General features: G+C 36.4%; 1 protein-coding gene and 1 long non-coding RNA gene across 17 annotated transcripts in view; both read right to left on the bottom strand.

Annotated features, from left to right (window-relative positions):
• The window catches only part of RAD51B (RAD51 paralog B), a 672,513-nt gene that overhangs the window by 541,016 nt on the left and 108,312 nt on the right, over positions 1-23,185 (bottom strand). The window lies entirely within an intron of this gene.
• Positions 3,300-23,105, bottom strand: LOC139079385 (uncharacterized). The gene is made up of 3 exons (XR_011532989.1): positions 22,997-23,105; positions 10,344-10,409; positions 3,300-3,439 (listed from the first exon to the last, which is right to left on the bottom strand). It is a non-coding gene; the product is annotated as an uncharacterized lncRNA (long non-coding RNA).

The following is a 23,185-nucleotide window of genomic DNA, read 5'->3' as shown; positions in this document are numbered from 1 at the left end:
GTTAAATGATGTTGCTTCTGCTGCTGTATTGCACCCCTAACACCTTTTTACAACATTTTTTCTTTTTTTAAATTGTGGTATAATTTTATTGAGCTATAAAAAGCTGCACCTATTTGAAGAGTACAATTCAATAAGCTTTGAATTCCATACATACCTGCAAAACCTTCAGCGCAATTAAGAGAGTGAGAATATCAATAACCCCACAAGTTTCCTCATCCTCTTTGTAATCCACCCCTCTTCCCCTGCCCCTCACCCCTATGGAAGTACTGATCTACCGTCAGTATAATTAGTTTTCATTTTCTAGAATTTTAAATAAGTGAAATCATACAATATGTACTTTTGTTTTTGGCCTGACTTCTTTCATTCAGCATAATTATTTTGAGAGCTATCCATGTTGTTACATGTGCCAATAATTAATTGCTTTTTATTGCTGAGTAGTATCCCCTAGTATGGATACACCACAATTTGTTTATCCATTTACCTCTGGATGGACATTTGGGTGATTTCCAGTTTTAGGCTATTACAAAGAAGGCTGCTATGATACCCATGTACAAGTCTTTGTATGGAAATATGCCTTTAATTCTGTTGGGTAAAAAGCTAAGTAGAATGGCTGGATCATACAGTAGGTGTATGTTTAACATTTAAGAAACTGCCAGGGGAATGATTCAGTTCATGCACTCCACTTTGGCCGCCCAGGATTTGCTGATTGGGATCCTTGGCACGGACCTAGTACTGCTCATCAAGCCATGGTGAGGCGGCATCCCACATACAGGAACTAGAAGAACCTACAACTAGGATATACAGCTATGTACTGGGGGGCTTTTGGAAGAAAAAGGAAGAAGAGGAAGATCGGCAACAGATGTTAGCTCAGGGCCAATCTTCCTCACAAAAGAAAGAAAGAAAGAAAGAAAGAAAGAAAGAAACTGCCAGAGAGTAGAGCAGTAGTTACCAGAGGTTGAGGAGTGGGCAAAATGGGAAGATATTGGTAAAAGGGTACAAACTTCCAGTTAAAAAGCTAACAAGTTCTAGAGATCTAACAGACAGCATGGTGATTATAGCTAATAATACCGTATCATATACTTGAAAGTTGCTAAGACAGTAGATCTTAAATGTTCTTACCACGAAAAAGAAATGGTAATTATGTGACAGGATGGAGGTGTTAGCTAATGCTATGAGGGTAATCATTTTGTAATATATAAATGTATCAAATCAACAAATTGTACATCTTAAATCTATAGAATTATATGTCGATTATATAGCAATAAAGCTGGAAAAAAGGCAAAAAAAACCCCTGCCAAACTGTTTTTCAAAGTAGTTATACCACTTTATGTTCCCACCAGCAGGGCACAACAGTTCCAGTTCCTCCACATGTTTGTCAACAGTTGGTATGATCAATCTTTTTAATTTTAGCCATTCCAACAGGTGTGTTGCATTTCCCTAATGATACTGAACTTCTTTTTATGTGCTCATTTGTCATCTTATATCTTCTTTGGCAAAATGTCTGTTCAAATCTTTTGTCCATTTTCTGTTGGGTTGCTTTTCTTCTTCTTATTGAGTTTTCAGAGGTCTTTATATGTTCTGAGTGTACGTCCTTTACCATATATATATCTTGCAAATACTATCTCCCAGTCTGTGGCGTGTGTTTTCATTCTCTTTTGAAGAGCAGAAATTTTTAATTTTGATGAAGTCCCATTTATCAATTTGGATCATGCTTTTGGAGTTGTATGTAAGAAACCTTTGCCTAACCCAAGGTAACAAAGATTTTCTCCCTCTGTTTTCCTTTAGGAGTTTTATAATTTTAATGTAAGTCCAATGTAATAGACCAAAGTAATAGACTTAATAAATGTAACATAATGTAATTAGGTTTTAATGTAAGTCTATGATCCATTTTGAACTAATTTTATATATTGTATATGAATCTTTTTTTGCGTGTGTGTGTGTTTTCTCCCCATATCCCCCCAGTACACAGTTGTATATTTTTCAGTTGTGGGTTGTTGTAGTTGTGGCATGTGGGACGCCACCTCAGCATGGCTTTATGAGCAGTGCCATGTCCAGGCCCAGGAATCCAACCAGCGAAACCCTGCGCCGATGAAGTGGAGCACAAGAACTTAACCACTCCGCCATGGGGGTGGCCCCAATATGAATCATTTTTTATATAGATAGCCAACTGTTTCAGTATTGTCTTTTAAAAATATTTGCCTTTCTCCAGTGAATTGCCTTTACACTTTTGTCAAAATTCAGTTGGTCAATTATGTGTGGATCTGTTTCTGGACTCTCCATTCTGTTCCACTGATCTATTTCTATCTTTATGCCAATACCACAGTCTTGATTGTTCCAGGTTTATAAGTCTTGAAATCAGGTGGTGTTAGCCCTCTAACTTTATCATTTTTTTCAAAGTTGTTCTTTAAAATATTTTTTTGGTATAAGATGCTACAGTGACAAAAATGAAATAATGGAATTTCTATTTATATCTACATGAGCCCCGACCTATTTCTCTATTTAAATATAAAACCATCAATTCTAAAAGCTAAGCAATAAATCTTTAAAGAAGATAAAGTACAGACTTCAGCAGGATATATTTTATAGTCTTTAACATATATTAAACATTGTGCAGGTACCATCACTCAGTTCTTCTATTTGATAATTTATGTGATTTAAACAAACAGCCATGATTTTTAACTTGAAACCTGGAGCAACAAAATATATATATATATATATACATTTAATATCCATTATCTCCACAAGTGTATTAGACTCCAGTCAAAAGAAACAGACGATAGTGTTTCTAGCACATTGATATTCACTTGGGAAGGAAAGAACATACATATAACAATTAAAAAACTTCAATAAATCAACATAAATATAACAGAGTAGGAGCTTGGTTGAAAAGTACTGTGGAAAAACAAGGCCAGACGGGATTGTCAGGAAGACTCCTCAAAGGAAAGGGTAAATCAGGTTTTGAGAGAAATATTGGTGAGATTAGGATAAAGGAGATCGGTTGATAGGAAAAGGCATAATGTTATTTAGGAAAGATTGTCCCATAGCACCAGGTAGGAGGTTAAAAGGGAGAATGACTAATGTTAGGGAGACCAGGGAAGAGACCATCGCTATAATTCAGGCATAAGGGGTCGGGGGCCCAGACCAGAGTAGTGGCTACTGAAATAAATGCCTTGAGATACCTAAAGAATCTGAAAGCAAAAGCATTTAGTTATTTAAAATGTTCACGTCTGTTAGAAATCAGAGTTTAACACTATGTTTTAACTGTATTTAAATATTTTAGAACCATATACAAATCACAATTACATTTTCAACAATTTACTTTTGTGGGGCAAAAACGACTCTCCACACTCATCGTGAACAGTAGTGAGGCCTCAGGGCTGCAGAGTTGTTTACAGTGAATTCTGAAGGGCTGCCACTGCCAAATCTGCCCGCACTGCAGCTGCATGTTTATAAGACAACAAGTCAGTAAAGTATATTTTTCTTTTTTTCTCCTTCAGCAAAATGAGTAGACTAGCTTTTAGCATATGGAAGCATTTTTATACTGTAAGTTTGGCGGGGGGGGGGAGACAATTTGCAAATACCATCAAATGAAATGTGCACTTTCAAATGAGGCTGATTACACAAGATTTCATGTGGCAACGTTGTATTCAATAAGCCTTTTCCTTTTTTCAAGAAGGGAATGTTCAAATTTGTATAAAATGCAGCAGAGTGATCAAGGAAGATAGAGACTAAGGAAAAATCATGAGATTTGATCTTGAGGACATCACTGGAGATTTTTAGAAAAGTACTTTTATTTGAGTATTGAGGACTAAAATTCAAACGAATTTGTTTAATTTTACTTTAAGCTCTTTTTAAAGATTTTATTTTTCCTTTTTCTCCCCAAAGCCCCCCGGTACATGTTGTATGTTTTCAGTTGTGGGTCCTTCTAGTTGTGACATGTGGGATGCCGCCTCAGCATGGCTTGATGAGCAGTGCCATGGCCGCACCCAGGATTCCAACTGGTGAAACCCTGGGCCATCGCAGCAGAGCATGTGAACTTAACCAATCGGCCATGGGGCCAGCCCTTAAGCTCTTTTTAGAAATATTAAAGTGGTGGCAACAGGGACAAGACAGAATAAGGCAGCAGTTAGAAAAAGCAGTGGAGTCCACTCAGGACTACACTCATACTTCTTCCTGACTTTTTTCATGTCTGTCTCTGCCTCTCCCTCACTCTCTCTCCTCTCCCACTTCTTTACCTCTTTTACCTTTAAACACAGCTGAAGGTTCCCCACTGGGTAGGGAAGAGGAGTATAGAGGGAAAAGTACGGGAGGAGTAAAGAAGAAAGCTAAAAGACGTTAACAGTCAGAGCTATTGCCACGGGCCTCGTCTTCATGAGGAAGCCCTTCCAGGCGCAGGGGATCTAGAGGAGGGAATGCAGAGGCAGGATGTATGAACTGAGGTGATCTGGGCAGTAACCAGGTAAGTTCACAACTGATATTCTTTATCTTCTCCAGGAAACATATCCAAAAGTCATTAGCTATAAGGATAAACGGCAAGAATCAAGAGCTTAAACCTTTTCAACTTCCTTAATTTCTCTAATTCAAATATTCCAGTGCTACAGACAGGAACCTTGGCTGAAACACCTACATGAACAAATAACAAGGGGAAAAAAAACATTTTTATATAAACACCAGTAATTTAGCCACAGGGATGGCTTATTAATGTGCAACTAGTAACCTAAATCACAGACTTGATATTATAAATCAATCCTAAAATAAAAACCTAAAAAGAATTTGAGTTGGCTATAATAAAAATTTGAATGTTCCTCTTATATTCTAGCCATGACCAAACATGCTATTTATGGCTTTAGGAGGAAATAAGGAAGAGGAACAGAAAGGTAGAGAAAGAGGGAGAATAAAAAATAACAGGATACAAAGGAATATTGGTAAAAACTAATAATGTGAATAGAATTCTATCTTAGCAAAAGCACAGAACTAAACTTAATGTTACCAAAAGAACTGGGGCTTTACCTCCCACTGGCTCTCAGACCTCATTCCTCAGGGCTGGTACAAAGTATACCAAGAATTTTATGGAACACAGTTAGTCCCAACATTATTTTCAGGCTGTATGTGTACCTATATTTTGGTTAATATTATCACTTGACATTAACTTTTCTAGGTGAATGAGAAGATGCTGACACAAAATTTCAATTATTGCCCTTTGTTTGTGAAACAAATCTATGAAACTTTCAAGAGGGAGAAGACAAAAGCACATTCTTTGTCCTACTTATCTAAGCCAAAGGACTTGGCCAAGCCCATAGGTGGAGCAGGCTAGGGATCAGAGACCTTGAATCGCTTGCTACTTAATACCTGTTCTGCTCTAGGTGATTCTGATAGTTTCACTTTGATAGTTCAAGGCTAAAAGCCAGTTTTGATAGTTAGCCAGAGGGATTTTTTTTTTTTTTTTACTTTTTATTGAGATTATGATAGTTTACAACCTTGTGAAATTTCAGTTGTACATTATTGTTTGTCAGTCGTGCTGTAGGTGCACCCCTTCACCCTTTGTACTCGCCTCCCACCCCGGCTTTCCCCTGGTAATCACTAATCTGTTCTCTTTGTCTACATGTTTAACTTCCACATATGAGTGGAGTCATACAGAGATTGTCTTTCTCTATCTGGCTTATTTCACTTAACATAATACCCTCACGGTCCATCCATGTTGTTGTGAATGGGATGATTTTATCCTTTTTTATGGCTGAGTAGTATTCCATTGTGTGTGTGTGTGTGTGTGTGTGTGTGTGTGTGTGTGTGTGTGTGTGTGTATACACCATATCTTCTTTATCCACCCATGAGTTGATGAGCACCTAGGTTGCTTCCACGTCTTGGCTATTGTAAATAATGCTGCAATGAACATAGGGGTGCATGGGACTTTTGGAATTGCTGATTTCAAGTTCTTTAGATAGATATCCAGTAGTGGGATGGGTGGGTCATATGGTATTTCTATTTTTAATTTTTTGAGAAATCTCCATACTGTTTTCCACAGTGGCTGCACAAGTTTGCATTCCCACTAGCAGTGTATGAGAGTTCCTTTTTCTCCACAACCTCTCCAACATTTGTTACTTTGGTTATTTTTGCCATTCTAATGGGTGTAAGGTGATACCTTAGTGTAGTTTTGATTTGCATTTCCCTGATGATCAGTGATGGGAAATTTTTTTAAATTAATCATTTCATATAGCAATGATTCTTCAGGAAAATGATGAAATGTAGTTCCAAACTGTCTTTATGGCTCTTGGAGTTAAAATTCATTTAGCAGCATCAAAAAGAGCATTTTTGACAGTTGAGTCAAATTTTCTAATTTTCAGTCAACCAATATGTACTTACAGAGCACAGTAAATAGAGGCATGGAAAGTGAAACGATTTAGCTCTCAGATAACTGGAATTCTAGCTGGGATGGGAAATTAACTCAAACTAAAGATAAAGAAATACACTGGTATTCAGCATTACTATAACAGGAAGTTAAAGATTTAAAAACTAGAGTGGGCCAGAAAAAGTCCAAAATGGCTTTATGAAAAAAGTGGAAGAAAGAGAATGATATTTGAGCTACAAGAGAATCAGATATGAAAAAACAAAGGAGAGTAAGCATTACAGGTAAGGAAATAAATCAGAATATAGGCAAGAAAAGGGTAAAACTGAACACAGTAGTAGGAATGAGGACAGGCGTTGGTTTATATAAAGTATAAATAACTAGGTTAAGTAAAGCAAGTGTTTGTTAAGAAACACAGCTGAATAAAGCGGGTGATGCAGGGCCAGCCCAGTGGCACAGCGGTTAAGTTCACACATTCCGCCTCGACGGCCCGGGGTTCGCCGGTTCGGATCCTGGGTGCGGACATGGCACTGCTTGGCAAGCCATGCTATGGTAGGCGTCCCGCAGATAAACTAGAGGAAGATGGGTAGATGTTAGCTCAGGGCCAGTCTTCCTCAACAAAAAGAGGAGGATTGGCAAGGGTGGAAGGAAGGAATGAAAGAAAAGAAAGAAAGAAAGAAGGTGACACTTTGAATGCCAAGAAAACCAACATAAACTTAAAGATCAGGCCAATGAGAGTCACAATTGGTTACTGATCAGGGAAGCAGCAGTGCGAATAACTTTAGAAAGAGTGGGTTAACAGCCCTGTGGGGGTAAAGATTGGAAAACAGCAATGAAGTTGGTGGAGCCATTTAGGTGTGAAGTGATGAAAACCTCAACTAGGATAATAGCATCCATTTATGAAGCATTCAACAACATTTATTGAAAGTCTGAATGTTTATCATGTGCATGTGAATAAGACAGATATGGTATTACTGGCCCATAGAAACTGAGAGATAATAAATGTTCATTGTTTTAAGCCACTAAATTTCAGGGTAACTTTTTATAGCATAGATAACTAATGTAGAAGTGAAGCCAGCAAGGGGGACACCATATAAGGTTAGACAGGCAGGAAGGGAACCAAAAAATACACTGCCATTGAAAACTAGGAGAAAAAGAGTTCCTAGTAGTAGATAGGTAGATAGTGAGGGTCAGATATAAAAGAGAAATATAGGATGGTAAAAGTTTAAAAAATGTTATTGAACTTGGTATAAGTAGTTCACAACTAATTAAAATGAGATAATGTACAAAAAAAAACTTAAAATAAATGGTGATCAAATTGTTACTTTCTTCCTTAGGAAGAGAATGGTAAGGAAGTAGTGTAGGCAGCTGACAGATACCACAAATTTACACAATTTATATTCCTAAGTCTATGGGTCAACTAGTAACTGATAAATGGCTAGTGAAAGGTATAAGTCTCACATATAGTAGCGAGTATTTAAAAAAAAATACGCTTCTGGGGGCCAGCCTGTGGTCTAGCGGTGAAGTTCATGTGCTCTGCTTCAGTGGCCCACGGGTTCGCTGGTTCAGATCCTGGGCATAGACCTACGCACTGCTTATCAAGCTGTGCTGTGGCAGGTGCCCCACATATAAAACAGAGGAAGATGGGCACGGATGTTAGCTCAGGGCCAATCTTCCTCAGCAAAAAGAAGAGGATTGGCAGCGGATGTTAGCTCAGGGCTAATCTTCCAAAATAAAAAAAATAAAATAAAAATACACTTCTGTTTTGATCTAATATCCTAACTTTAGTCCTATACTCACCCTATAACAAAATAAGAAGCATTGAATTTATTCAAACCTCTGTCACATCAGCTACCACAGGGTGCTATAAATCATTGTTACATGTTTGCCATCCCTACTACATGTAAGTTCCTCTCAAGTTGGGACCTGTTGCTTATTCATCTTTCAGGTCTCAGTACCTAGAACAATACCTAATCCATAGCAGATGTCCAGTTGCCAGTTGAAAATTACTGAATGTTGTAGAAAGACAATGTCTTTGCAAACATATTTATATATCATAGATCATTTTTGAGGAATTAAGATTTTTCTTCTATTCCTGTCTCCGTTGGACAGTATCTCTTCACTGTAATTCTCTAGTTAGCATTGTCCCATTTGTCCACCTTAGAAAACTAGTTGAGGTCCTTCTACTATGTTTGTTCTCTTCTGCATTTATATTCTGCATATTTCACTTCTAATACTAAGAAGACATGTAAGTGTTCTTTTCCTGTCCAGGTTAGTAATACTCAGTGAACCAAACCGGCTATTTGCTCAAAAGATGACTCTCCAGAAAGTAAAATAAAAATAATAATTAAAGATAGAAAGATGAGCGAAGGTCAAGTTAGTATCAATTGTTAGACAGCATTCAGCTAAGAGGTTCCTGTGTCAGCTTTTGCATGGGTCTCTTAGATATCAATGTCTTCATTTCCGTATATTCAACTGTAAATTCACACTCAGTCCTAACTCAATGCTAACTGAAACCTCCATCTCAATTACAATGAACTGAACAATCCTGAATCCACATTCTTTCATGTCTTTCTTCTCAGATCATTCCAAATTTTGAGTTAGAATTTCAAAATATTTATTTGGGTATATCAAAATCTAAAATTCCATATTCCCCTGCCCTCAAATTGAAAATTGCCTGAATTTAAGTAATTAAGAGGCTATTTTTAGGAGAAACTTAAGTAGAAGCATAAGAAATAGGAAAATGAAGTGAAGTTATAAAAACATTAACATTTAAAATAAACATTAGACGCTCAATATTTTAAGTCAACTTAAGGAACTAAATTTTTAATTTTAAAATAGTCCTGATACACCAAATTAATCTATAACTTTGCCCCTTAAAATAGAAATAGGCTACCACCAATCTTAAGGAGTTACAGGACAAATTCTTACATTGACAATGTTTGTGCGCATTCACGCAGAACAGCTGCCACCCAGGATGACTAAAATAACACAAATTAGATGTAATTGAGTTAAAAGACCACACCAGGTTTGTAATTCAATTTGTCCTATGCGGTTTGGGTTTGGGGTTTTTTTCCCCTCCAGCAAACCACAGCTTGAAAACTTCATCAAATGGGAAGTACAAAGGAATAGGAATATACAACACAAATATTTAGCATGGACAATTTACATAAAATCTACTTCAGCGGTTTAGACTAAAGTTTAAAAAGAAAAAGCCTGAATGCAGCAACAAGCACTTATTTAAGCTTCTTTTAGGGTCCTAGTCACTAAAACTTCTCACTGCCAATTTCTCACTCTATCATAATTTATCCTAGCTGTAAAGTTAGTTTTGTTTTGATCTAGTTTCCTAACTTTGCACACTATTTACCTAGAAGTACAGAGTAGATTCCAGGTTACAGTCAAGGCCACTTACAGAGTTCAGACCAAAATCCTTAGGGTCATTAATGAGAGTCAAGGGTAGAGCCAGAACTTTTACCACAGTGGACCTTTCAGCAGTCACAGATATGGTTGATTATACACCGCCGATAGATGTGGCTAATTACACTGTCATCACTATGTTGATAATTTTGATTCCTATGGGTCTAGTCAACATAGACCTGTCCCTAGAAGAGTGTTTAGATAAGATGTCCTGAAACTAACCAATCCCAAACCCTTGTTGGGATCTATTAATACAAGGCAATTTGATTACCGAGGGACTTTTAAGGGAAAGAGTTAGGCTTAAAAATCTATTGTTGCCTCTTACCATGCCCTTTCCATTAAAGTCATGGATTTGAAGCAAAATTTGAGGGTAAAGAATTTTCCAAATGAGTAGGTTGCACAATCAGCTCTCAATTCATGCCATGGTAACAGTTCCACATAAAACCAAAGAGGTCTAATGTAATTAACAGATTTCATTTCAACAAATCCTGATTTAACAGATTTCTCTCATATTTATGGTTTAAGCAGAACATAGCAACAGAAGGGTGTATCAACTTGATAACCAATAAGAAAACAAACTCACCTTTTTTTAATATTGATTACCTATAAAGTATTTGGACTCTTGCATATATTAAAAAGTCATTTTCCCCTGGAAGAGAACATATGAAAACTTTACTGAGACAAACTCGTGCCTCTACGGTTTTTCACTCGGGCAGATACAGACATGAAAGGCACCTGGCCTAACAATTCTTCCTTGCATAACACTCCAGAACACATCACAAACCATCCCCTCTAAAATCTAGGTTCTTCTCAGCTTTCCTAAAATTCTAGAACCACACCCAAGAAGCTTAAGCTTCTTAGATTGTTCAGATAGTAATCAATCACGTCAAATGAAGAGGGAAAACTATTTTTTACAATCATATTTTATTTTAACAATATTGGTATCAGGGAGACAAAATTTTTTTAAGTTAAGAGAGCTAGCTATTCAGTCTTCTACCTGCTAACATCACCTTAGCTATACTATAAATCTTCCTGAAAGACAAGGCCGAGAAGTACTACTGGTTAATTATAGGGGTCTCATGTATAAACCAGATGCTGAATACAAGACAATTAAGATTATTGCCAGTTAGAACATGCATAAGACACTCAAGCCATCTTGGGTGCCTAATCATTATTTTTATGCCCCCCTCCCAAAATGTGGTTCCATTCTTAAAGGTAGAAGAAAGCACTAATGTGACAATGCTATCTTCTATCTTAAATCCATTGATAGTGAGAGTCATCCCTATAACTTTAAAAGGTTTGCCTCTACTGAATTAAATAACTCTCAAATTATATAGTTATTATCATTTCACACATAGAGAAATTAAGGCAAGGCAGAGCGATGTGACTCACTCAAGTCCACATGTTAAGATTATATTCTAAGTAGAGAATAAATATCCAGCTCCTTCCACCAAGGCAGGATGACCCACACAGGCATATAATATATAACATACAACAGTCACACAGAACAAAAGTGTCCAAGGGGCAGTCTGGGATACAGCAGTAACTATGTATTCTTCCAGACCCAGCTCAAAGCCTATCTACTACAGTTCATTCCCCTCTCCATTTTCCAAATTTTCTAGAATCCTATTAAGCTGCCTTTATTTTAAAGATTTTATTTTTCTCCCAAAGCCCCCTGGTACATAGTTGTGTATTTTTAGTTGTGGGTCCTTCTAGTTGTGGCATGTGGGATGCCACCTCAGCATGGCTTGAAGAGCAGTGCCATGGCCGCACCCAGGATTCCAACTGGTGAAACCCTGGGCCACCAAAGTGGAGCACACAAACTTTACCACTTGGCTACTGGGCCGGCCCCCAGATGCCTTTATTTTAATAGTAATTTATTCTTCAGTACAAAGCTGCAATTCAGTTTAAATGTGCAGGCAAAGAAAGGAAAAACAACAGAGACGTAAAGCATGTCAACGGATACATATCCTGTCTAATTGCCCTTCTCGGTTACTTCACTGATTTGAATTCTAAAGTTCAAGAGGAATCAAAAAAGTAACTTTTTTTAACCTAGAAAGCCATATTCCAAGGGCAACTCTACTAAATCTGCAGATAGAAAGAAAACATATTCTACTGGCATAAGAAGTATAACAAACTTAAATTTGGAACTAACCAAACACGAGCTATCTTTCTAAATCCATATGAAACTGTTGAATAGGGAAACAGACCCTTCCTTACAACATCAGTTCAAAATGTCTTGCCTCAGCTGAGACGGGTCTGAAGCATTCCAGAGTCACTTACCTACCAAGTTATAAACATGACCACTCCATTTCAGCATAGTTATACGTTGAACAACATTCATATGTGTTTATAAAATACTTTGATTGTGGAATATATACTTTAAAAATTATAATCTCAATTTTTCACATCATAACAGAATAGTCTCCAGATGCAGAAAACACACAGCAAACACCATGGACTTTATGCAATCAAGTGTCAGTTTGGTTCACCAGCTGGACATTAAGCTTTGAAAGAATTCTTACACCCCCTGGGGTGACATCACTTTAGAAAGAAGTACAATAAGAAAAGAATGCATTTCTTTAAACTCTTCCTTCAAATAAATATCTCCTTTATCGACAATTGTTTTTTCTTTAAAAAGGAAGTTTACTGGTGTTTTGCAACAACCAAAAGAATAACAGATATTTTTCAAGGAGATTAAGAGTCTTTCACGTATTTTTATAACAAAAGCAACCAATCACAAGAAGGTGAAAAGTAGAATTTAGAAAGAGAACCTCACACAATAACTCCACAGAAAGGGTTAGAATTCAAGTAAAGCAGCAAATTTTAGATATGACTTTCTATTCCAAGGTTATCTAAATGACAGAACTCATGGAGAATATTCGAACAAACAGAAAATTACAAACGTTAAAAAAAAAACTAAAAGGTGAGTCACTAACTTTTGTAAAAGGCACAAATGACTCAGAACATTACAGTTGGAAAGAGCTATAAACATCATGGATTGGCTCCAACAATGTCACAAACCTCTGCTTTTATAATAGTTTTCAGCATTGTTCTACCTAACACAGAATGCTCTTCACTGGCCTAAGAGAAACAATAAACAAAAACTTTAGATGACCTATTCTAGGTACTTCTCTCACTTTCAAGAGCTTTCTTAACTAATGCAGTAACTACGGTACTGCTGCCATTAATCTATACAGAATCTCTACCAAGGGACACAAAATAATTGGCAATGGTTATCTTTATTATTTCACAAAACATCCCTGAGTAAGTTAAGAGTCAGAAATAATCCACTACATGTTACAGACGGGAAAATTTAAGAGCAAGGAGTGACCTGCAGTCACAAAGACAGTCAGTGATGGGCTGGGACTGATTCCCCCATTCCTGACTCCCAACCCTCTGCTCCTGGTATATGATGGTACCTCTTAAATCTTTAAACACTCAAAATCATATAATACATACTAACATCTCACAAGTACTTTCTCAGAAACTCCCATTCACTTTGACTCAGTCCTATACTTAGCTTTCTATAGTAAAAAAAAAAAAAAAATTCAGATATTAGTAGTCCAATCTAGTTAAGCCTATAGTTTAGTGGCAATAATACTTGACAGCTCTGAAATCCTTTGAGTGGTTTACTTTGAACATTAAGTGATCATTATAAATATTCTTCAAGGAACAGTGACAAGTAGCATAAGTTTCATCTATTTCAATATTATTAAATTATGTATATTCACAATTAACTACAACCTAAATCAAGCACAGAAAAGTTTCAGTTTATCAGAATGCATTCTCTGAAATAAAATTACGCCTATAACTTAAAAGAATCCTAGAGCTGTAAAAGCTCTAAAAGATCACCTAACCCCCTGATTGTACAGATTTCAAATTTGCTTCTTGAATTAATTTGAGAATTTTAATTAAGTGCTAAACAGAAGCAGTTGAGGAGAGAGAACTTAAGCATATGGAAAAGGGAAAACCAGATGTATACACACCACAAAGAGCCCTAGTTACATGTAATTTCCAGTAATGCCAGTAATTGGGAGGTGGGGTAAGGGAAAGGGAGGGGAGAGGGTGTTAATGTCAACGATGTCCTTTGAACTGGGTCCAACAGTGTTTCTAAGTTGGTCTAATTTTTAAGGAAAACATTCCTCCCCCAGCCAGCAATTGCAAGCTTCTTCCTTATTTAATTGGCATCAGAATCAATACTTGCTTGCTGTATTTTTTTTTCTTTTACCTTTTAATTGTCCATATGCAACTACCAAGAGAAGCGGGAAAAGTCAAGCTAGCCCTCAACATAATACTACGTGGTAGAAGTTGAAAAAGATGAGATAAATCATCTGTATGTATCAATATGAAAAGATCTTGAAGATATGTTGTAGAATCCAAAAAGTGAGTTTGTCAAATGAGAGGCAGTAAGCTTGATACCGTTTTTGTGGGGAAAGCACACACAAACACACACACAAAGCAATACTATATGTCTTTCATAAGCCTATTTATCTATCCATACACCTGTCTCTAAGTCAAGGTATAGAAAAAGGTCTGAAGGACAGACACAAAACTGAAAATAGTCGTCCTTTTCCAGTGTTGGTGGGGAGGTAACTTGAATTGGGGATGATGGTGGTGAGGGGAATGTCAAAGTAGTCTTCACAGATGCTCTGAATGTTTTGAATATATTAATATATTACTTACATGAAAAAAATAATTTTTTTCTTCTTCAAGGAAGATTAACCCTGAGCTAACATCTGCCAATCCCCCTCTTTTTGCTGAGGAAGACTGGCCCTGAGCTAACATCCACGCCCATCTTCCCCTACTTTATACGTGGGACGCCCACCACAGCATGGCTTGCCAAACGGTGCCATGTCCACAGCTGGGATCCGAACTGGCGAACCCTGGGCCGCCGAAGTGGACCACTGCACATTTAACCACTGCACCACTGGGCTGGCCCCGAAAAAAATAATTTTTAAAAAAGAATCAGATGTGTGCGTACAAAAGGACAAAAGTTAATCAGGAATATGCAAAGGTTGAGTACAGCATGCCTCGGCACAGATATGAGAAAGGCCTCTGCTTCCTCATGAGCTCTAAAAGCTGTTGTTTTCTTTCATTCAGTTTACTCCTTAAACTCACCATCTCTGGCTCTATCCTGCTGACTAAACAATGCTTCAATGTGAAGGCTCTTAGTCCTGTGGTTCCATTCTTTACTCCCTTGGAAAGTGAAAAAAGGTAGGAAGCAGTAGGTAGATGAGGGTAATGGGTTTTCTCTTAACTCTTGAACTTAACTACTACACCAGGAATCTACTATGGCTCTTTTCCTCTATCCTCCAGCTATAAAAATAAAAGCTGGCTCCTGACTACTTGTATTCATAGGAAGGAGGCATTCATTTAATAATGTTACAAACCAGTTTCACCACGGCTCTGGCTCCCATACCTTCTGAAATCAAGTCCTTCCTCCTAGATGGCCACAGCAGGGAGTAGCAGGAGGCAGCTACTAATCTGAACTCTGCTCTAATGGTTGCACTTATTGCTTGGTTCTGTGCACATGGCATGATTCTCCTGGCTTATTTTGTCAACAGCATTCTTTGTAAAATCTAGGTTTCCTCATTTCCTCCATACAGTAGTTTATCAGTCAGGGAAGAGGATTCTGTGTGTATGGGGCAAAGAACAGTATGATCAAAAGCACAAGGAGACATCAAGCTCAGGGAACTATGAGGAAGCTGCTGGGACAAGAGTAAATATGTGTGTTTGGCAACAGAGAGTGGGGGTGGGAGGGAAATTGTGGTGGAAAATGAGGGGAGAATAAGTAGATTGGGGCCAGACTATGAAACGCTTGCATGACAAACTAAGGAGTTTAGACTTTATCCCTGGAACACAATGGGGTCCCATCAAAGATTTTTAAGTCAGACAATGATATGATTAGATCTCTCTTTAAAAAAAGATATTTGACAGCAGTATGGAGGATGGATGGGAAAACGGAAAGCCTGAAAGTAGATAAGCCGCTCTCCTAAGAATTGAAATGAAAGATAAAAAGGCCTGAACAGGGCAATGGCTATGAGAATGGAGAAAAGGAAACAAACATATTCAAAAGCAATTTTGGAGACAGAAGAGACAGCACTTGTTGAAAGATTGGTTGTGGAGACTCAGGGAACAGAAGAACTCAAGAAGGGGAGGTTTCCAGCTGAGAGGATGGGGAGGCCATTAAAAAGCACAGAGAATACAGGGGGGTGTTTAGAGAGTGTGTGGAAAAATGAGTTTGGGATTTGTTGAACTACACGCTAGGATATCAACTCTTAGTAAGCTCCAAACAGATAAGGATCTTGTTTGCTAACTTTCTCTGTGCTGCACCTAGTTCATTATCATGTGCCTTTAATTCAAGTTTGCAAGGATGGTGATAATGCTCAGCTATCCCAGGAAAATTGAGAACTGACAATATTTAAGATATCTCTTCAAAGTGCCTATGTGGAAAGGAAATATGAGACAAAGTGGTTTGTTTTACTTTTCTGTCAAAGGTCTTCTTCAGTAGTTTCCAAAATAAATTTCCAATGATAATAGGACTTTTAACAAGAAGGTCTATTACTAAGAGCAGCCTGCGGCAGACCATAATACCTCTCACAACTTTACATTCTACACATTCCAATAATCAAGTCACATCACCTTTAATTCTCTTTCTTGTTCAGGAACCTGCACTACCACTTAAGATTCTAAAACCCGCCACACCCAATAGTCAAACATAATCAGAGCCGTTTAAACAATCTGAAAGAAATAAAAAACAAAAAACTGCTGTTTTATTTGAAAAACCTTAAGGTGGGGGCATATAGGATAAAAAGCACCATTTGTTCTGGTTAATGTTGTTGTACAATGTTTTCTGGGGTTTGCTCATAGGCATATTGAAATCATAACTAAATCAATCAGCTCCAGCAACACAAAGAAACAGCCTTCCCTCCCCCTTGGATGCCTGAAGGGAAATCATGGCATCTTCGCCATGATGTGCACACACTTTGGAGCTGCTTTGTTTTTAATCCTCTGCCAAGTCAAGTTTTAGTTTTATTTTAATCTCAGCAACCACAGTAAATTCCAAATCTTTGACAAGTAAATGCTTTCTTCCTCGCCAGAATCCCACTCACTTTCCTTTCTAACTCCTGGAACTTGAGTTCAATAATGCCTGCACTGCTGATCTCTTTTTATGAGGAAGAAAAGAAATACATTATAAATTAAGTGTATTTCCTGACATTTACAAGTTAGTCTACATGTGAAATAGGTTATGATAAAATTACATCTTTCCTGCCTATCATTTAAAAACATATATATTTACATGTACTGAAGAGCAAAGAATAGTTTAGGAAGTCAGAAGATCTGGGCTCAAGTCTCATTCATTTCAGTTGGCTATGTATTGTTAGCCAAGCGACTTAAGTTTGGTTTCCTTATATCTAAAACTTCGGGAAATAGACTGGATGGTTTTTAAAGGCCCCTCTTTTTCACTTTAAAATTCTAAACTCTAACTCTTAAGATCATGACTATTACCTGATTTTTTTTTTAACACATGGAAAGCAGTCACTCAAAAAAATATTCCTAAGGAAAAAAACTAGTGTTTGTGGTAAAATGGAATAAACCTCAGAAATTACCTAATCCATACATCTTTGAAACTACGTTCCAAGAGTTATAAATTGTTTTATTTGATGTAAATGTTCTATACTTTAAAGAAAAAGATTGCAAACTACTAGTCTGATCCAACTCTGTCATTACAGGTGAAGAAACTGAGATCAGGATTGGAAGAAGAAATACAACATGTCCATAAAATACCATGCAGTTATTAAACATGATGGCACGTGGGGCCGACCCCGTGGCCAAGTGATTAAGTTGGCGCACTCCGCTTCAGCGGCCCAGGGTTTCACCGGTTCAGATCCTCGGCGCGGACATGGCACCACTCGTCAAGCCTTGCTGAGGTGGCGTCCCACATGCCACAACTAGAAGGACCCACAACTAAAAATATACAACTATGTACCAGGGGGCTTTGGGGAGAAAAAGGAAAAATAAAATCTTAAATATGATGGTAAGAGAAAAAGGTCACAATAAATTTAAAAAGAAACGAGGATATTCTAAAATGTGTATTAAAAAAAACTGTGTGTAAGTACAAATCTATTTTTCAGGGTAATAAATTCATTGTATTACTTTCACTAAAACATTCTGACTATCAACATTCAAATAATACAAAATATATCATGAAAATGCAAAATGATCCAAAATCTCACCACTGAGAAATATTCAGTATTAAAATGTAGTGAATATCATTCCAGACAGCTATTTACATATACAGATGGAGAGATGGATGAACAGAAATCAATGTACTATTTCTGGGATAAGAGTGTACACACTTTTAAAAATAAAAAATACCAATTTTAATTTTACCTGAATTTAACAGAAGTTAAAATGAAACTGAAGAAATTTTAAACCTTAGATAAATGCTTCTACACTCAAAAAAATCAATTGTAAAAAATCCCTCTAAGTTTAAGAAAAATGGTAAAAAACCATAAAAAGTAAGTTAATATTACTTTAAAACTATTTTAAATTTTAGACAGTATTGATTGAATTCTTGCTCTTAAAGATAAAGAAGTTAATAATTTCCACTTCCCTTCCACCTACCTCCCAATTTCTGTTCTACTTTGCCATGATGTCTAACAGTTACATTCTGTTCTGTCACCACAGTTTCTATAGTTTCTAAATCTTAAGTTTATATTCAATATTCACAACCAGTTTTTATTTTGATTCATCTCTTGGATGGCTAAATTTTAACAAGCAGGTTTGTCAGAAAGATCTCACAGATGCTATACAGTAGTGCCCTCTTATCCACAGTTTCAGTTAACCTCAGTCAACCACAGTCCGAAAGTATTAAATAGAAAATTCCAGAAATAAATAATTCATAAGTTTTAAACTGCAAGCCATTCTGAGTAGGCTGGTGAAATCTCAAGCCATCCTGCTCCATCCCACCCAGGATGTGAATCATCCCTTCGTCCAGCGTATCCACGCTGTATACACTATCCCATCCATTAGTCACTTAGTAGTCCACTCAGTTATCAGATCAACTGTCATGATATCTCAGTGCTTGTGTTCAAGTAACCCTTATTTTACTCAATAATGGACCCAAAGCACAAGAGTAGTGATGCTGGCAACTCCAATATGCCAAAGAGAAGCCATAAAACGCTTCCTTTAAGTGAAAAGGTGAAAGTTCTCAAGAAAGAAAAAAATCATATACTGAGGTGGCTAAGATCTATAGTAACTTTCACTACAGTATATTATTAGAATTGTTCTATTTTATTAGTATTGTTGTTAATCTATAACTGTGCCTAATTTATAAATTAAATTTTATCATGGGTATGTATGGATGGAAAAAAACATAGTATACATTAAGATGGGTACTATCCATGGTTTCAGGCACCCACTGGGGGTATTATCCCTGAGGATAAGAGGGGCCTACTGTCTTCTCTGGGTTCTTTCATATTTGAGGATTATATGCCCATTGCCTTATTTCTCAACCCACTTGGCTAGATTCAATATTCTTGGGTCATACGTTCTTTTGTTAGAACTTTGTTGACACTGCTCCTCTAATATTGCACTTTGTTGTGAAGAAGTCTGAGACCAGCCTAATTTTCTACCTTGTAGGTCAATGACTGCTTTTGTGTGAATGACTGAAGAAATCTTTCCTCAGTAACAATGAGGATATGAGTTGATATTGATTCTTCTTTACCTATTTAAGCGTTAAATGTGTCTTTCTGACCTGCAGATTTGGTTTTTCATTTCAGTGAAGTTTTGCTGTATCAATTCTCTAAAAACTTTTTTAGCTCCATTTGGGTCCTCTTCCTCATAGACACCAGTAACCCTTCTCTTGACTCATCTTTGTGTCATATCTATCATTGTTAACCAATTTGCTTTCATCTGTCTTTTACCCCTGTGTTTACTGTGATTATTTCAAGCTTTTGCTCCAAACCATTAAACTTTCAGCCATCTCTGTTCTATTCCTTACTGGTTCTATATCACTTAACCTTCAGTGGTGTTGTTCGAGTACTTAATTCCTTTCCTTAGCTCTACAACCTCATTTTTCAACAATATGAATACATTTTCAAAAATGCATTTATTAATTGTATATGTATACTCTGTGTGATTTTACATGTATGTGTATAAATACATGTACTATAAAAGCCCAAAAGACTATACATCAAAATTTTAATAGCTTTCTGTTGTAGTCGGTGATTTTTTTTTCCTTTTTTGCCTATCTAGATTTCCTAAATTTTTTCACAATATACATATCTACTTCTTGCACACTGATATTGATAGACACATATACATATATGTAAATACTGTATATGTATTAGGGAAAAAAACTGTATTTCTGGAAAAGAATACTGAGAACAGGAGAGGTGAAATAATTTGTCTAAGCAAGTTATTGGTAGGATAGTATCTTTTGAGTATATATGCTGTTTCCAAGATGTTTGCTTCTGATAGAAGAGCTATAAGTTTTAAGAGAATTGAAGTATCCAGCCAACAACTAAACATCTTCATGTCAATGATCCAAAATGTATAACTTTCCAAGAACAACATTCTTCTTCAAACTATGTGTAGTTGTAGTCTTTGAAAAATAGGAAAGCAAGCTGTGCCGGCATTCTGATCACCAGCAGACATGCCAGAGACACACAGCGGAGGTGAGTGAAACCTCTCCTATTCTCTTCCTGACTGGTTTTGTTCTTCTGTTTCAGGGGTTAAGCAAGTATAGACCTCAGATAATTTCTCTATCAAAATCTTCTCAGAGTCTGGCAAATTGTTGATTAATATGTTGGGGCTCCATTCAGTGTTCCTGAAAATATATTTCTCTTAAATGTATTTCCTCTTAGATGCATTGTGGGTACTGATATACCTATACTCACTTTGATGCTATCAAATTCCTAAAATCTTGGGACAGGGTCCCGGAACAGAAACCTGTTTTCCAAAGCGAAAGATAAAAACTACAGGCTTCTTCTGAAACATTGATCTGAAAAAAACCCAAGAACCTTCACTGAAGGTTAAGAAAACAAATGTGATTCATAGAAAACAATCATAAAGGATTTGAAATATTTTTTAGGAAGAGATGAAATGATGTCATGGAAAGATCAAGTGAAGTGGAATCAAACCAATCCTTAATTGAGCCTCAGCTCCTACTAAGCTGTGTGACTTTGAATAAGCCATTTAACTTCTCTGAACTTGATTCTTCATCTGCCTAATAGATGAATAATACTTGATTCCGTCAAGCAGTACGTTTATACACTTAATCTAGATTATTAACTTTATCTTTGTATACTTCTATAATGTTTACAAAGAAAGTCTTATTATTGGCAGGAATAGACAAATATATAATTGATCATGAAAAGTTTTACTTGTCAAAATATATATATATTCTACCATTATAACTTTTGACTGTTTTATAAATTAATCATTAATCATCTAATAATGCTTAGAGATACATCAGCATAATTATCCCTAGGCTATCTTTATTTTTCAATGCTAACATAAATTTCAAAAAAAGTTTTGACCAAAGGAACCCAGGAGAATCAAAGAGAAACATTCTGAAAGTCCAAAAATGATCATCTAAATTTCAGGATTGATAACATTGGCAGTTGATTCCTATTTTACATATTAAACCTCAATAGCTTACAGAAAAAAATTTAAAATAAAGAATCTAGAAATCAAATAATGCAAGAAATGTCACTTATAATAGGTTAATACAAAAAAAAGTAACATGAAAAACTGACTACAACAAAAGATATAGCAAGTAACCCCTGAAGGTTCCTTGAAATATAATAGAAAAATTCATGATAAATCTAGAGAAAGGGCAGAAAAGGCAAGGTAAGGGGGGGAAAGAAAGGTTTTCAAAGAAATATTAAAAAGCTACCTTATCAGTCTAGGAAATTTCTCTTTACTAACTGGATCATTCTAACAAAAAAAACTAAACTTAATAGTTGTGTCCACATAATGACTTTGGATCCTCAGTTTTATAATTTAGTCATGCAAATTACAATAGTTGGACACTTTCAAGGAAGATACACTAGTAAAATTTGTTTTTACTAAAACAAGAGTGGGAGTGTCTTCAAAAAGTATTGAGACCTTATTGTCTTGGCTCCAGCTCCATTTCATCAAATTTACGTTCAACCACCCACCACTATTCCAGAAACCTGTCCCAAATAAGAATAGGGATGAAAATAAAGAGGAATCCTTTTTCACTGTAGTTTTTATCTGAATTTGCTGTTTACTGTATTCAGTCTTGATTTCATCCCAAGTTTATTTGACAAGCACTTGATGGTAAAACTAGACACCAAATTTTCCTTCATGAAAACCATCACGGGTGGCTTCTCTGTATTTTTCTTCTTATTGCAAGAGGGTACTTCTGTGGTGGCATAAGCCCTTAAAGAGCTGTGTGAGACATTCTGTTGCCCAGCCTGACCAGTCATTCAAAAGTTAATTCCACCTCTCTCTGTTCTACTGGATTAATATAGTTATCAGAAGATTCAGCCAATCTGAAGACAGGACAGGAAAGAAATACATATAGAAAATCATCATCATCAAATAAAAATAAAGCTTCATGTGCAGAGCTCTATGCTAAGCATTATGCAAAATAAACAGACATGATCCCTGCCTTCCAGAAGCCTCCATCCTAGAGCAGATGATGTCGACACAGACATATAAACAGACTTTCACAATGTAGAACAGAGACATAACGGCTGCCAGTAGGGCAGAAATAAATCAAAAATAGCTAAATATTTATAAAATGTGAGAGATTTATTATGTGCAATGTATTTTGTATAATACATAAAGTAATCTCTGGAATTGGTGAGAGTTGAGTAAAGATACAATTCTTTTGTGTCCTGATCCCACTCTATGTCTGACTCTTCATGTAATTAAGGTTTTAATTTTACAGTGACTATTTGTTGCCCTCTAGAAATGAAATATAGCATTTAAATTTCCTCCAGGTTGCATATACTATAAGTGCACAGACTCATGAAAATACAGCATAGAAAATTCTATTATGATTTCCAATGAAGTGAATCAGGATAGAAATTCAATTTTTAAATCTCTTATCAAAAATATTATCACAATACACTTTATGATAGCAAGCTGACGATTTAGGGACGTGAACTTTTGAAATGGTTGATCTGAACTTTTGATTAGAGACAGGGAATGTGAGCGTTATAAATGGTCCTGTCATTCCCCATCAAATGTTACCTGTTTTATTTCTCTGAGACTTCTTCTGGCCACTTTCATCTCTTTGTTCCTTCTTTTCTCCATTTCTTTTCTTTTCATCTTTTCTTGTGCTCCTCTAACTATGGGATCTACAGATACAAGATAGATATAAGAAGTTCCCCAAATAGTATGAGGGACCAGGGGCCTTTTTCCCTCCAGTTTCAAAAACGG

This window comes from Equus przewalskii, chromosome 25, assembly GCF_037783145.1.
Source record: "Equus przewalskii isolate Varuska chromosome 25, EquPr2, whole genome shotgun sequence".
NCBI lineage: Eukaryota > Metazoa > Chordata > Mammalia > Perissodactyla > Equidae > Equus > Equus przewalskii.
The sequence above is the reverse complement of the archived record's forward strand: the minus strand, read 5'-3'. Positions and strand labels throughout refer to the sequence as shown.